The sequence below is a fragment of the Cricetulus griseus genome, chromosome X (genome assembly GCF_003668045.3).
Source record: "Cricetulus griseus strain 17A/GY chromosome X, alternate assembly CriGri-PICRH-1.0, whole genome shotgun sequence".
In the NCBI taxonomy this organism is placed as follows: domain Eukaryota; kingdom Metazoa; phylum Chordata; class Mammalia; order Rodentia; family Cricetidae; genus Cricetulus; species Cricetulus griseus.
This window is the reverse complement of record NC_048604.1, coordinates 107,694,056-107,711,095: the sequence shown is the minus strand read 5'-3', so window position 1 is coordinate 107,711,095 and position 17,040 is coordinate 107,694,056. Positions and strand designations below refer to the sequence as shown.

Here is a 17,040-nt window from a genome sequence, read left to right as displayed (position 1 = left end):
GCCTAGTCCTCCCAGTTCCTCCCTACTTCCCCTGTCATCATGATCCACTCCCTTTCTGCTCTCTCTCAGAAAACAACAGGCTTCTAAGAGATAAACATAACAAAATAAATTATAGTAAGATAAAACAAGAACTATCACATCAAAGTTGGACATGACAAACCAACAGAAGGAAAAACGCCCTAGAAGGCTTGAAAATCAGAGACCTACTCATTCGCACACCCAGACGTTCCATAAAAACACTAAGCTTGTTTTTAGCCAAGTTTATTAGTGAGACTTATACACAAAACAGAGAAGAATGGCTTTAAATTTTTGCCGCTATCTCAAGAAAGAAGCACAGGTAAAGTTGACCCTAGAAAGTGGCAGCTGGAGAGATCAAGACATTTAAAAAGAAGCCAGGAACTGAATGTGGTAATACACACTTATAATCTCAGCACTCTTCTGAGTCAAGGGGATTGTGAGTGCAAGCAAAGCCTGAGCTACACAGTGAGACCCTGATTCAAGGGCCCAAACCAAGCCCCAAACAGAAAGAAGCAAAGTACTCTGCACTGAGAAATTGCAAAGATGCCTTAATGGTTTGTTAGAAATTGACCAGACTTGACCTATGGCAGGATCAAGAATGTAAATGTTTTAACCCATTTGAAAGATTTTGTTTGGAGAAGAGATCACTCGTGTGCAGTGTGTATATAGAGCTGCCTGTGCGTGTGTTTCTCTGGGTTAATCCATGCAGGTAGTCAGATGGCACGGTGGCCATGGTCCAAAGGAGCCCAGCTACTGCTCAGCAAGCAGCAGAACTTGGCATCATCCATGTAATGTTGTTTTTGCAAGTATCTAGAGTGCAAAAATTACATGGTCATGGAGGTATCCATTCATATTTTCCACCCAGAAGGCCTGGAAGGCCAAGCAATGTGTGTCAGGATCAGGATCTCTGCAGGCAGCCCCTGAGAGGACTATGTAGGAAGCTGAGAATGAAGCCAAACAGGGAATGAAGACCCCAGGAATTTAGAGATGCCAAGTTTGTAGTCTTTCTGCTAAGGAAAGCTGTAAGTGTAGAGCAAAACCAATCCAAGAGAACAGCCATGTAGGCTGCAAATGACAAAAGGATAGGGGCAAGCCTGCCAAAGCTTGTTGGAGCTTGTTTTTTGAGACAAAGTTTCTCTGTGTAACAGCTCTGGCTGTCCTGGAACTGGCTCTGTACACCAGGCTGGTCTCAAACTCACAGAGAGTCTCCTGCCTCTGTCTCCCAAGTGCTGGGATAAAAGATGTGTGCCACCACTACTAGACTTGTTGGAGCTTTGTGTCATGGCCCCATATACCAAACATGGATCTGTAGGATTTAATGTTTTCCTTATTGGCATTCAGTCTTGCTTTGGTTGTATTCCAGTCTCTTCCCACTTTGGGTTGGAAATGTATATTCTGTACCATTGTTCTTGAAATTTGTAATTTATAGTTTTTTTAAATTTTATTGTGTATGATAGCTAAGAATTTGCCGTGTGTCTCAGAAACTTTGAACTTGAATTTGAACAACATTAGGATTGTTAAGACTATATAGGAACTCTTGGAGAAGAACTGAATGCATTTTCGTTATAAAATGAGCATGTTCATTCTGGGGGGGTTCAGTGATGGAATTTATATTTAAAGAGATGTGTTTGGGTTTTACATTGAAAAGAGATGGTTTCTTCTGATTTTTAACTTTTTTAGACTGAGAAGTGCCTAGGAGACTATTAACGGACATTTCTTGTGGTGTCTCTGTTGGAACTGCCAGAAGAGATTAAACTAAGCGGAAAGACCTATCCTTAAATTGGGCTGCTTCATTCTATAGACTTGGCACTCAGATGGAGAAATGAAAAAAACACCCTAGAAGCAGTCTTTCTCTCCCTTTCTCCCTCCCTCTCTCCCTTCCCACCTTAGCATCTCAATGTTGATTTCTCTCTCACTATATCTCCTCCTCTGTCATTATGAGCCTCCCTGCCTCTAGTTAATCCTCTCTGGAAACATGCTCACAAACTCATACAGAAGTATGTTTTACTAATTTTCTAGATGCTTCTCAATCCAATTAAGTTGGCAATCAAGATTGTCCATGACATCTGTAGAGAGTACTTTATAATAATGAATTCACATGCATTTAGGAAAGAGTTTTTGAAAGAAAAAAGAAGCTGGGCAGTGGTGGTGCACACCTGTAACCCCAGCACTCAGGAGGCAGCGGTAAGTATATCTCTGTGAGTTCAAGGTCAGCCTGGTCTACAGAGTGAGTTCCAGGACAGTCAGGGCTGGTACACAGAGAAACCCTGTCTTGAAAAAAAAAAGGAAGAGAAAAAAGGAAAAAAAAACTGGTTAAATACACACTGAAGGAAGAAATACTTCATGTTGCCACAAAAATGTTATAGACAGGAGAGTGGGCTGGTTTACTGAGAGAGCTAGCAGGGTCCTCCCTCCACTACTGAAGTAGCATCTGATGTGTTGGGAACAAGGCCTCCAACAAAATCACCAGCTCCAGTGGGCTCACAGGAGGAAGTGATACCATAACAATCTGACATAACGTGGGACTCAGAGGCTAGAATAGCAAAATCTGAGAGGAACCTGGGATTCCAGTCTCCCTGGAGAAACAATGAATCATGCCAGGAAGAGTGAAATGGGTACTTGACATTGAGAAATCACTACTGATCAACAACTTTGGGGTGAGAACATAGGTCTAAGCAACAGAAAACAAGGATTGGAACTTTTTGAACTTTTATTGAATATGTGAGCAAACCAAGCAAAAAATGTTCAGTGTCAAAACTGTTTACTGGGTCTCCAACAATCAAACAGTCAAGTATGTCTGTAACCACCATGAGCTGACCTGGAAGGATTTGATGCTGAAGAACAGTTAGAGATACAAGAATATTGAAAAAGAAGGCAATGCTCAGAGACTGAACTGACCAGGCAGCCTTCATGGGACTGACCTAGGCACTCTGTGTATATATGGCAGTGTGTAGCTTGGTCCTCTTGTGGGACTCCTAACAGTGGGAACAGGGGCTGTCTCCAACTCTTACTGGCTTTTGGGACCCTACTCCTCATACTGGGTCGCTTTGCCCAGCCTTAATACATGGGGAGGTGCTTAGTCTTACTGAAATCTGATATGCCATGTTTTGTTGATATGCTTGAGAGACCACCCCTTTCCTAAACATAAAGGAGACAGAGTGAATTGAGGGGGTAGACAGAGAGGGTGGGAGGGAAGGACTAGGAGGTGTGGGGGGGGAACTGGGGCTGGGACATAAAAATAAATAAACAGACAAATAAAAAAGAAAAAAATAAGTTGTTGGGGTGGCAGGGAGGTAGGGGAGGGAATTTGAGAAGAGGGAGGGGCAATTGCAGCTGGGATGTTAAATAAATAAAGTTAATTTTTAAAATTTGGTGCTGGGACAGCAAGATATCCTTGTTTGTATCTCAGTCCATGAGATACACTTATGTGATCTCACTGTACATCACTTATCTGGTACTCATTGATGGGCTTTTGGTGTTCACGTATAGGCGCTATGTTGTATAAGATGGATTTTGTTGGTTTTCCACAGTGAAATACACTCAGAGTATTAGGATGCTGGACATTTTCTCCCATCTCACCAATGAGGGTGTCCAAAAGTACAGGGAGGATTAAAACCACAGGGTCAAGAGGAATACTAACCTACTCTACTTAGAGAGTATCTGCAGCAAAGTAACAAGCAAGCTGTTTGATGAGCTCCACTGGATCAGTATGCCATTCCTAAAGGAGGTGTGTCTGTGATAAACATGACAAGCAGTACTTTGAATGCTAAGGCTACCATATCATCATTGGTGATAAGCTGAATTCCTGTCCGATAGAAGAAATGGAGATGGCTGTCTCAAGCTCTTCAGGCTTAGGAACCCAATATTCTGCACCATCAATGATTGTGGTCCTCAATAAGATTTCAGACTGCAAATGGAACAAGTTCTCTTGTTCCCACCCTATCATCAGTGTGTTCTCTCCCTTAAGGAAGTTCTTGACATTTATGAAATTCTATAAGACAAGGAGCTGGCACAGGGTGACAGAGATCTACTGAGAACTCAGAAGTCACAATACAACCTGTTTGGGCCTAAATGGATGGCAGCTGGTCTAGAAACTTAGGGAGAGTCATCCTTATGATCTGAAAGTGGCTGATATTGGAAATGAAAGACCCTTGGATCTCTTCTCAGATACCGATTGAAGACTTTGGAATTTCCTTTTATTATATATGGCTTATCCTTTCCTGGGTTCTGTAATATAGGAGAGAAAAAAACTAGAAATATTATAGACAAATATTCAGTTCTATGACAAATATTTGCTAGGTCATTAATAATTTATTACATTATATTTTTCTTTAGAACTATGCATGTTACATGTAATATGTAGAAAAATGTTAAGCAAGCATAGAATAAAAACAATAATTGTCGTCTCTGGGTGGCATGAGTCAGATTTATTTATTTATTTACAAATTTAAGTTATTCTTCCTCTCTTCCCCCCCCCACTCTCTCTCTGTCTTCCTGTGCTGGGGCTCAAACTCAGGACTTCATACATTCAAGGCAAGCATTTTTCCAGCTGTCTATATCCCCAGTCCTTCTATCCCCTCCTTTTTACATTTCTTTTTTATTTTTATTTCTTTTAATTTTTATGTGCTTTGGTGTTTTGCCGGCATGTATGTCTGTATTAGGGTGTCAGGTCCCCTGGAACTGGAGTTACAGACAGTTGTGAGATGCCATGTAGGTGCTGGGAGTTGAACCCTAGGTCCTCTGGAAGAACAGTCAGTGCTCTGAACCACCAAGCCATCTCTTCAGCTCCATGAGTCCAATTTTTAATGTTTTCTTTATGCTTTCATATATTTTGTTAATATTTCTACAATAAGAAAATCAAAACATATGCGGATGGTACTGGCTGAAATTAATATTGGAGGAATGGAGTTAGCAAAAGAACTAGCAGCTGCTGTAGACTTAAATGTAAACTAAGGCTGTGGGACATAAGGGAATTTAGAATTAGAGGTGTGGAATTGGATTTGGGGTTTTAAGAAATTAACAGTAGAAAGGTAGGGGTTACAATAAGAATGGGCACTATGGGTTATTAGAATTAAAGAAGATGTCGTAAGAGACCAGAACCTACAATGAAAGGGCTTATTAAATAAGAGGGTGAGGACATAGACGTATTCTAAATAAACTGGAATTTTCTGCATGTTGAAACTGTTCCGGAGAGCTTTCTGTTCGGGGGAGCTAGATGAACCTAGCTACTCCTTTTTTTTTTTTTAACATCACCATTAGAAAAGTCTTAGAAATGCACATTTAGTTACAGCGAAGTTCCTACCAGTAGTTATTTCCCTATTTTTACTGTATTTTTTATATGCAAATGGAGTGGGGGTCTCAGTCTTTGGCAGTGGCTTTCCTCAAAATAACAAAGATTTTACTCAGCATCTCTTTCTTTTGGCATAGATGTGTGTCCCATCCTTTTCTTGGTGAATTTATGGCCCCTTTTGTCCTTGGAGACCTCAAGTCTGTCCATTGTGTGCTGTTTTATATGGCAAAACCACACACCTCTTTGATCAGTTACTACTCATAATTGGTGAGATTGTCTTGATTATCTTGTAGCCATTTTTTGAAGCCAAGGTGATGGATGAATGGCACAGAACCATGGCTGTTCCTTTCCAATATCTGCTGTGATAGAAGCCATGTCTGATTTTTTTTACAATAATAAACAAGACCTTACAAAGGAGTAATATTCACTTTCTAAATACATCTTTGTTAAGAACATACAATGAGACAACCTGAAAGGGTCCTTCTGTGCATCTTCTTAGGTGGTACAGAGAACTTACTGTGTAATGCACACATGGAGTGAGGCAATGGTTCCATTCAGCAGATTCCCAGTTCAAGGCATGAGCCACTGTTCTGTAATGTTGGAATTAATGAAAATCTCAAGGGTTCTTCCACTAGTGCCTTGTTCCCCCCCACCCAGGACAGGGTTTCTCTGGGTAACAGCCCTGGCCATCCTAGAACTCATTCTGTAGACCAGGCGGGCCTCAAACTCAGATTCACCTGCCTCTGCCTGCTGAGTGCTGGAATTAAAGGCGTGTGCCGCCACCACCACCTGGCTCGTTGTTGTTTTAAAAATCAAATGAATTCATTTGTTAATGTTCAAACATTATTGATGCATGAAGAGTTGCAAATCAATGCTTCCCCTAAATCCCTTTACTTGCTAATTTCATTCGACATCCCAGAGAATAGCAGTTAATAGGTTATCTCCTACCAGGTCATTTTTATTTCTATACGTTTACAAATGTATAGCCTCTACAAATCCCTCCAATCACAGTGCCACCTCACATAGTACAAAGGAGAAATGTTTGAGGGAGTACTAAAGTGTTTTGTGGATTTTTCACTCTGGTTCTCATCCCTTTCTCTGGTCCTCCACATTGTGTGTCCTATTTTACCCTCTTACCCCTCACCTCCCCACCATTCGTTAATTTTAAAAATGTAAACCAAGTTTTATCCCCTTCGGGGATTTCCATTGTACAAGAATCAAATCATAGTTCCTTAGTGATCCTACTATCCTCTATGGTTGCCTTTATTGGGGCCTGAGTGGCTCCCCGCAAGGTGACCAGAATACACCACCAAGGGATCAGGAGCGCCCTCTCAAGGGACGGAGGCGGGGCTAATCGCGTGGTAGGAGGAGCCTTAAATCCAGTGTGAGCTGAGCCGCAGGGGGGAGGCTTTTTAAACCGAGGGCGAGGGAGGGGGCTGGGGGGGAAAACGGTATTGCTGCTGGCCGCAGACCCTGCACGCAGTTGCAGGCCCCGCCGAGCCATTGCGGCTGAGGTGAGCGTCCTACCCCCCTCCTCGCTTCCCGGGCCTGGGGGACGGGCCATCTTAGACTCCTTGAGGTAGGGGGCAGTTCCCACGGGACTCGGCTCCGAGGCTCGGAGGTGGTGGCCTCAGAGAGAGCCTTCGGGAAAGGCTGCTGAAGGGGCCCGGCGGCAGCAGCAACCTTCCCCGAACCCCTCCTCCTCTCCCCTCCCCCAGTCCTCAGCGGCCTCCAGCAGAGAGCTAGCTGCATCTTTGGGGACAGCAGGACAGCGGGGAAGCAGCGAACCGCGCGCGCGAGAGAGCGGCCAACAGTGGGGATGCGAGGTACCGGCATTAGCCTTGGCCAAATGGCCCTAGAAAAGGAGTAAAGGCCGGGCCTTCAGTTTTTCTCTTAAGGCTTGGAGGAAGGCGGCCTCAGAGGAAAAGGAAGGTGAGGGGCGCGCAGTCTGGCTTCATGGTTACTACTAGGCGCGCGCGCGTGCGCGTGTCCTGATGTATATGTATGGTGCTGGACACACATTCATTTTGTCTCATTGCTTTAATTTTTAAAGGCAATATGTCTTACAGCTTTCAGTATATCAGGGAATCCGAATTTGCCCCGTTTTTGTACCGCTGCATTGTATGCCTGGACTACAGTTTATTTAACCGTTTCCTGATTGTTGCACACTAGCTTGTTTTCTTTGGGGGAGAGGGCTATTGCAAGTAATGCAGTCATGAATGGGTTTGTATATGTTTCATGCACATGTATGAGGGTGTTCCTGTAGGAGAGATTCTTCGAGGAGTAATTACTGAATCAAAAAGTATGCATTTTGAATTTTGATAGATTTGTCTTAAATTCCCTTCCCCAAAGGCCATAATAATTTACACTCCCCAATGTACTGCGAAATTGCTTATTTTTCCATTGATTTGCCAACATGAATTGTTACTAATCTTTATATTTTTCCAGTTACAGAGTAAAAAAACCACATGTCGTTGCTTTCATTTTCATTTCACTGATTATTACTATATTTGAGCATATTTTCATTTTTCTAATTACAAAAGTGAGTAGTCACAAATGAAGTCTTCCTGTGTATAAGCAATTAACATTTTGAAATTTTAATACTTAAAAACTCCCACTCTAAATACCAATAAAAATAAAAATATCTGGAGGTGAACTATAAAACTTTGAGGAATACAATAGAAGAGGGTTTGCATAATGGAGAAGGAATATTATGCTTCTGAATAGGAAGGCTCAATTTTGTAGTCATGTTCATTTTTCCATATTGATTTATGCAATTGATGCAATTCCAATAAATATACTAAGTTTTTGGAACTTAACGATTCTAAAGTTCATGATGAGAGGATGGCTAAGAATAATCGAGAAAATGCTTAAAGATAACTAAAGATGGGGGAGACTTGTACTCTTAGACTATACTCCGAGGGAAGCATGTTTAAATTAGAATAGACAGAACAATGCATTAGAATGGCCCACAAACGGGCCAGATTGGATCCCAAGATTTATTGGAGAAACATTGTTGGTTAGACATGGAAAAACTGCCATATTAAAATCTTCACGCACCCACTTCCCCACCCCAAGCTCGAATTTGCTTTTGAGGGCAGATTCCTTTGTTTGGAGAAAACCAGTTTATTCGGTCTTTATGGTTATGCTAAGGTAAAGCTCCGGTAGTTAAAACTGGTGACTTCGGAGGTAGAACTAATGATATGAACCTTTAGTTACATGAAGATGGATTCAGGCTAGCCTGCAGTGCGGCGAAGGAAAAAATATGGATATTAGAGGTCTTTTAATTTTTTCCCGATGTTATGAGCAAAAACTGTTGTGTCATTCTTTTCATTTGCATTTGTGTATTTATTGTGATACTGAACGTCTTTTATGTGTTCGTTAAGGATAGCACGTTATTCCTCGAGGCAGGTAACAATGGGAACCCATTTTTTCGCTTCCAGCATGGAGTTTGGCTAATTGGTACAGCCCTGCTGGAAGCGTGAGAATAAACAGGTTGAGTTTTTAAATTTTCCTCAAGCACTAGGCAGGCTCTAGACACCTAAATCGGGGGCGGAGGCAGTTTTCAAGACATGGCCGAGATTTGGCGCTGAGCTGTGTCATCGCGAGGTTTGGTAGCAAGCTCCGCAGTGGGTCGGAAACCTCGTGGTAAGCGAGATCCCTAAAGGACGAGAGCTTCCTCCCTTTCCCCGAAAAACTCCCAGTCATTTTCACGAAGCCCCGCCTTTCTCCTTTTTAGGAGCGTGCACCTGGTCTCGCGAGATCTCAGGTTTCCTAAAGGCGAGGCGCGGGAGGCAGCCTGCAGTGAATTACGGAGGTCTCGCCGAGGCTGAACGTAATATCGCGATAGTTCCCACAGCGCATGCGGGAGCCGGCGGCGGCATATTGGCTCCGCCCCTTAGTGCTCCGTGAGGTTGTGCGTCATTTGCTTTTCGCTTCGCGTGGGGTGAGAGCGGAGCCCTAACGATTTCATCTTTGGTGGAAGGAGAGGGCTGGGACGGGCTGGGCTCAGTTTTTCCCGGTCCGGTGGAGGTTCTTCTGGGATCACGCGAAGGCAGCAGAGCTTCGCTACTGAGTGCAGGAGCTGTGGAGGCGCGAGCAGCGTCTTCTGGTGGTGCTGTTCTTAGCCGGTGAGTTCTCGCGGGAGCAGGGTTGCGTCCTCGTGGGATTCGCCGGCGGTGGCGGAGATACCTTGGGGTGGGGGGGGGGCAGTGACTAGGGTCGGTCCGCCTGTTAAGATGGCGGCGGAGGCTGATGTCTGTCTTGCTAGTACATGGTACTAAGGGGTTAGCTATCCGCGTTTGTGACGCTTCTCAGGTACCAGACGTTAAGGAAATGACGAATGGCGAAGCGTAGTGGTGCCGGTAAATCTTTCCTGAGATGAAGACCACCCTGTGTCTTACCGGTTAAAGCGACACCATTTCCACCGGCCTCAGCCGCGTGTGGGCCTGCCTCTGCCCCACCAATCGCTCTACGCCTCCGTTTTTTGTCGTCGCAGTGGGCGGGTTGGGAAGTGTGGGAGGGAGTCGATAGTTCATTGGGTAGTGGGCTGGGAATTAGATTAAAAGGTGAGAGGGGACGCACCGAGGACTTGTCTCTCAGTATCATTTTTCGCGCTTGCTTTTTCTCAGCCCTTGCGACTACCCTTATGAAACCCCTAGTTTTCTTGAGTTGAGGTGGGCTCTGCTTCCCCAGCTCCCACGGCCTTTGAGCTAAGGAGTCTCTCGAGTACTACTACCCCTCCCCGAATTCCACCTCCCTGTCAAATCTCTCAGCTTTGTGGCTATTGAGATGCATTATTAAGGGGGGGGGGTGTAAAAAAATTCCCAATCACTCCTCCCCAGTCCTAATTTAGATCTTACCCTGAATCATCTAGCTTGCCCCGTCTTCCAGGGTGCTTTTGGCGCAGACGTTAACAGAGCCTGTCTTGTTCCCTGCATTTACTCCATCTTTGTGGATAGAGCCATATACACCTCACATTTTCTTAGGTCTTTTGGCTTGTTTGTCCCTGACACGGGGACAGGGTACTGATTTCTTCAACTTTGAATGTTTTGAGACCATTCTTGGGCAAAACAGTAAACGGGTCAGTGGTTGGATAACTGCAATCTCAGTGGTCTTCTCGTTCGAGCCCCCACTCCATCAAACTTTGTCCTTCCTCCCAGCCCCTTCCACTTTACAAACCCTGGGACCCGCCCCCTTTCCTTGCTCTGTTCGTTTGTGGCTATCTTTTTTTAATTGTTGTTACTGCTAGTCACCATTAAGTACTTCTCACTTCTTACCCCTTAAACTTCTCTCAGCTACTTCCCCTCCCACCAGCAGGAACCAAATCCCCTAGTGAGGTGTCAGACCTCCAAAACATTTTCCTTCCACCATGTGTTTTACACCTTAAACAGTCATGCTCCTTTTAAATTTACTTCCTTTTCCTCACATTACCTCTATTATAAACAATTAATTCCCTATCATGTATTTCCTTTGTAGATAACATGATTTGAATTACTTCTTTTAGCACCAGTGTTGCATAGAGTGAGGAGATGCCAACAATCCCCATTCATGGGAAGCAGCCTGGTTTAGAAAATAGTGTTTTGCCTCCAGTTCCCATTGAGCTCATGACCTTGGGTAAATTACTTGTCAGTTTTCCGTTCATTTATATAAGGAGAATACTAATGCTTACCTTTAAAGGGTTGGTAGAATTATAAAGAAAATTTGTAAAGTGCTTGGCTCATAGGAACACAAATTTTGGTGCCTTTTTTTATGTGAAGAGTATATTGTTAGATGTTTTTATGTCATATGCTATCTTTATAGCCCGGGAAAGTAAGATTTTTTTTAAAAATTGTTATTTCTTCAGCTGTAAATTTTTATGTTTAGGAATAATACCTATCGACTCCTATCTGCCTTGTTTTTTCCTCCTCATGAACCACTTTGTATGATCAGTGGCTCATGATGTTTGAATGTGTTCCCACTCTTTGAAGCTTTTACTAGTGTAAGACTTTGAGTGCAAAATCATTTTCTTGGAATGACCACCAGCTATGTTTCTGTCATGAACCACACCCAGGTGTACTACCTTTTGGAAGGGAGTGCCTCATTCCTTGCCTGCTCATTTCTGCCACTCTTTCAACGACAGTCTGTCCTGCCCTTCACCCCACAAAAGTAATGAAATTTCATGCCATGCCATTTTGCAGAAGAGAACTTCTCTTAGAGAGATTTTTGTATTTCTTCCCTTCTACCTCATTTAGTCCCTCATGTCAGTATGGAAAGGCCTATCTAGCATCTTGTAAAGCAGGATGATACCGTATACAAGACATTAGGAAGGTTAATCTTAATAATACCAGCATTTTCCCCCCAAAGGCAACCACAGCTGGCTCTTTGATAACTACCACCTCTTGTGCTTTTGCCATTTTATATTTTCTAACATATTTGACTTGGAATTAGTTTCTTTTACTGTTAATGTTTTTATTAGATTGATAGTAAGGTGGTTTGTTTTTTAATTGTGTTGGTTGGTTGATGGGGTTGAAGTAAGGATATGGTGGCAAGGAGTACACTACCACTGACATTTTACAGTGGGTAACATCTGATAATTATTGATAATGTGGAGTGACAGTACCAAATAAAACCTTGGTCTAAGATTCAGTGACAAAGTTCAACTTGAATTTCCAGGTTGTTTATCCTTTGTCTCCCAGTATGGCCAAAAAGCATTTATGGAAGTGAAAAATGATTTTAATGTGTACAGCATTGTTTCACAAAAAAATAACCTTGTTTTCCTTAGTATGAGTTTGTTAAACATGCCGTATCATTTTGTTTTGGGTTGAAAACAGTTTTCAGGGGTATTGTCTAAGTGTCATTAGAAACACAATATAGCTGTTGATTTCTGAGTTCTTTAGTTACTTCTCAAAGCAGGTCCTAAAAATGCAAATTGGTGTTCAAGGGCTATTGCTTCAGGAATAACTGTGTTTAAAATTTTGATATAATGCTTAACTCCCCGATTCTAATAAATACATACTTCTTTCCCCTGATGTTTTTATTTTTGTAGGTCCTCCAGTAGCCTGACTTGAGTGGCTTTAGTGCTTCAGAGGAACAAACCAGTAGACCAGAACTTACTTGGTCAGGAAGTTTCAGGAAGCTGTTGGAGCAGTGTTGGGATTTCCCACCAGGATGACTATGATTGGCTGTGATGTTAGGTTAGTTCTTTTAGATCTTTGTGGGTGGCATTGTGTTTTATGTCTTGAAATGGAGATGGGGCTGGGATTTCCATTTTGTGCTTGTGCTACTTTGGTTCCATTGTGTAGATCAGATACCAGATACCTTTTTTTTCATTTTAGTGAATGGAGGTCATTACTAAACTAAAGGGAACTGCTTAAATGCATATGCTCAGTGCATGAATTTTAAATTAAGTTACAAAAATTTGAAACATAGCAAACCAGGTAGTATGTCCCTTCCCTCAGGTGCTTTTAACATATATCAACTTTCAGCCTTTCTAGTTTTACCCTTTGGCATCTCCCTTCCCATGAAATTACTTTGAAATAACCCCCTCTGTTATGTTATTTTTGTCTATACAAATATTTTATAGATAGCTGAGAGAGTTCTTGACAGTATAAACACCAAAATCATTTTCCCAATTGAAGAAATTGAATTTTAAAAGTAGAAAATATAGGCTAGTTTTTAAATTTCCCTGATAATTCTGTTTTGTTTATAGTTTGAATCTGGATCCAGAGAAAAGTCCATTTACCAAGCAGTTTGTGTAGACTTTAAATGCATTTTAATTTTTAGGTTATGCTGTTTTTCTTTTTCTAATTTATTTATTAAATTGTCTTACCACATTTTCCTCACATTTGAGGATTACAGCCCATGGCAATGTCTATCCTATTCTCATTAAAGACCCTAGAGAACCTATTATAATGAAACAATGGTAGTAATCTCTTATATTCCAATTGGAGTTGATACTGCTGGCCTAGTCGTTATACTAAAATAGCTAGTCATGGGTTTCTTTTTTCTGTGGCAGTTTGATTTGATTTTAGTTCCATGTCCTGGTCCCACTTACTATTTTCCACATGAAATATAGGCCTTCTGGAAGAAAAAGCTGATGTTTTCTAGATATAATGACCTGATTGTGTTTAGAGTTTTTCATGTGTATTTGCAATATTATTAAGTAGCTTGGTTGTTTTGGATGCTTTGTTACTTTCAGATTTTATATTCAATTGTAGAATGATTGTCCTATGGTTGTACTTATTTCAATTGGAAGTAGTTCGCCCAGCATAAATTCCGGTAAATTGTTTGCTTCTCCCCTTCCATTTCTTTTACTTTTGCAGGGTTAGCCATTCTGGGGTCTGTGCTATGTTCTTTTTGGGGTCAAAACCAGAAGAAAGAGAATTAAATATAAAGCCTCCAGCCAGCATTTAACTTAGATACATTGTGGACAGAGCGAGGGTACTTGGTACCAGTTATTAAATGATAAGAATTGCAAGTTAAAGGGACAGAAAATGGAAAAGTCATGAAAATTTTAGAAGTATTTGAATATGATCATGAATAACCACCGGTCATGAGTTCAGGTGTTTCAGCTCTGTTGTTATTGGAAGAATAAGTCCTTATTTGAAAATTGATCTGATATTAAATAAAGGCTTTCTTGGGAATTCCAGCAAGTTCATGCTTCCAACAGAAAACATTTTGAGCATGTTGGATATAATGATTAAATATTTACACTTCAGTTTCTGTATTTAAACAAAACCACTTAGGCACAAACCCTAGTTTGTGAAACTAGGATAACTGGTACAGAATTGTGCACAGTGGGCATTCCAATATTTGAATCATTCCCTTCTTAATGCTGGAAGTTCACAACGGAAATAGTGTTGGGTTTTTAATTCTCCTTTTGTTGTGTGTTTTCAACCACCAGTTCAAAGTATCATTGAAATGCCAAACTTGGTTGCTTTGAAAATATTTGCCCTTCGCATTCCACATTGCTTCTCATGGAATAAGATTTAAATTGTTAAGTCTGTTGTGTAGCTGTGACCATGTTAGGTAGCTCTGCAGTGGTCTCAATAGACGCACAAGGCAGACAGTTCACAAGCGCTATTGCTCTTAGGATTTCTTGTATTGTTTTTTTGACCCCTTTCTTCAATGACTGGTTACCACATGTTTATATATGCTAATGTCAGATAATTCAGCTCTTTAGATTCTCTGGAAGCCTCTTTGTTGATGTGTCATAGAGGTTGAGTTGGTAAAACTTGATGTACTTGTTGACCGTCTTGGTTTTCTGGTTATAGAAATTCTTTGAATGAAGGAGTGGCTCTCTGAGTAAAACAAGTTTGCTTGAGGTGTTAACCTGATAATTTTCAGCTTTGAGTTTCCTTTAAAAAGTTTTTCATCAGTTGTCTTTTAAAATCATAATGGTGACATAGAAACTGATGTCACAGAGTGTTGAAATTTATTTTGCTTTTATGAAGTACCACTAAGGGGCTGGAGAGATGGCTCAGTGGTTAAGAGCACTGACTGCTCTTCCAGAGGACCTTGCTTCAATTCCCACCATCCACATAGCAGCTCATAACTGTCCAGTTTAAGGGACTTGACACCCATGGCAAAACACCAATGAGCATAAAATAAAAATGAAGTACCACTAAATGGAAATTGTACTGTAGGTCTGATTCAACTAATTGAACTAGATACATTAATTTTTTTTCAACTTGGAGACTTTGTTTATATAATCTTGTTTTATTTTTGTTTTTTTTTTTGAGACAGGGTTTCTCTGTGTAGCTCTTTGAAGCCTGTCCTGGAACTAGCCCTTATAGACCAGGCTGGGGTCTGCTTGCCTCTTCTGTTAGTGCTGGAACTAAAGGTGTATGCCACCATCGCCTGGCTCATAATCTTAAGTGTTGATCGAAAGAAAGCAGTTTGTTCTTCTCAGTACCACTTCTCAGTAGTAGTAAATAAAAGGGGGCTAAAAGTAAAAAACACAGGTAAGGCTTAAATAGTTTCCATGTTTTAAAATTAGATTGTGGGGGCTAAAGAGATAGCTTAGTAGTTAGGAGCACTTGTTGCTCTTGCCAGAGGGCCCAGGTTTGGTGGTTCCCAGCACCCATATGGTAGCACACAACTTTATGAAATTGCAGTTCCGGGGCTCTGATGCTCTCTTCTGACCTCTTAGTGTATTAGGCACACACATAGTGCACATGAGGCCAAACACTCATAAATAATTCTAAAAAAATTAAAAGTAGCTAAGTACAGATGGACTGATGAATTTATGTATCACCTTTACTACAACTCAGGTTTTAAATCCTTACAATTAGAAATAATGGGTTTTGTGGGTGTTTGTGTTTTGGAACAGTTTTTAAAAGAATTTTAATGGTTATTTGATGAATTTATTTATTTGCCTATTTTTTATTGAAGCACATTCTGGACTTTGGTGTTTTTCCATATACTTTGCTTCCTACAACCTCAAGCTGGCTTTGAATGCTTATGTTCAGGTGATTCTCTTGCTTAAGCTCTGAGTAGCAGAAACTATAGGTCTGTGCCGCTGCTGGAAGCTGTCCTTTCACTGTTGTTAGAGCATTCTGCCAGTTGAGCTCTTCCTAGTCAAAAGACGTCTGTACAATGATTCAGAAGATTCCCTCAATTCAAGTTCTGACCCTGTTTCTGCTGTATCATCTTGTATAAATTAACTTCTTTACGCTGTAGTATAGTTGTTCCTCTATAAAGTAGTGATGTTACCTAGCATCACTTAGGATTTTGGACAAGTTGAACTGAGTTAATGCATGAATCATACTTAAAACAGTGGCTCTGAAGCTGGTGGTAGCACACGCCTTTAATCCCTGAACTCTGGGAGGCAGAGGCAGGCAGATCTCTGAGTTTGAGGACAACCTGGTTTACAGAGCTAGTTCCAGGACAGCCAAGACTATGAAAAACAAAAACAAAAACAAACCAAAAACAGTGACTCTAAAACTTAGGGAACATCAATCACCTAGAGGGTTTGTTAAAATAGATTGCTGTGTCCCCATTTGTCCTATTGCTGTTTTGTCATTTCATAATTTGAGGGGGTGTAGATTTCGTATATTTCCAGATGATGGTCAGAACACTAGCATATATCTGTAGTTGGTTCAGAATGTTATCTGTTACTGTTTCTAGACTCAGACTGGGTGAAATACTAAACAGGACTAAAGAGTGAAGTATCAACCTTCAGCTAAAAGAAATACATTCTTTTGAGAATTTCATATGTGTATACAGTGCATTTTGGTTATTAACTTCCCCAGTTACCGTCCCAGCTTCATGTTTCCACTTTTTTCAAAAAAATAACAGAGTTTGATTATTGTTCATATGTTCACGGGTGTGGAGCCATCCCTGGAGCATGCACAGCTTATCAGTGGCCACTTTCCCAAAGAAAAATGACTTCCCTAATAGCCATCAGCTGCCAGTAGCTCCTCAGCCAGAGGAAGGCCTTGGGTGTCCCTTTCCCATCCATGTTGGAATTTTGATTAGCTTGATCCTGTACAGACAGGTACCACAGCTGCTGTGAGTTTATGAATGCAATGCTCAAGTCATATCCAGAAGACATTATAGCATTCCTCCCTGTCCTCTGGTTCTTAACATTCTTCCTGCCCCCTCTTCCTAAATATTCCCTGAGCCTTGGGGGCAGGGTTGATAAAGATTTCCCACTTATAGGTGGTCTACATTGCATTGCAAAAAGTTTTTTAGACCAAGATTGAGAGCAGTTTATTTAGTATTGCCTTCAGCTAAAAGCAGTTTTGAAA

General features: G+C 41.4%; 1 protein-coding gene across 14 annotated transcripts in view; it reads left to right on the top strand.

The window, feature by feature from the left end:
* Positions 1-6,730: 6,730 nt before the first annotated feature.
* Huwe1 (HECT, UBA and WWE domain containing E3 ubiquitin protein ligase 1) overlaps positions 6,731-17,040 on the top strand; it is a 143,276-nt gene continuing 132,966 nt past the window's right edge. For 11 of the 14 annotated variants that reach the window (XM_027432135.2, XM_027432133.2, XM_027432128.2 and 8 more), the window contains exons 1-2: positions 9,207-9,438; positions 12,336-12,483. The gene's annotated coding sequence lies outside the window, so the exon portion shown is untranslated. Of the gene's footprint in view, positions 6,823-7,084; positions 7,241-9,206; positions 9,439-9,606; positions 9,626-12,335; positions 12,484-17,040 lie in introns of those variants that run through there. The other 3 variants (XM_027432121.2, XM_027432122.2, XM_027432123.2) reach the window with 3 other exon arrangements.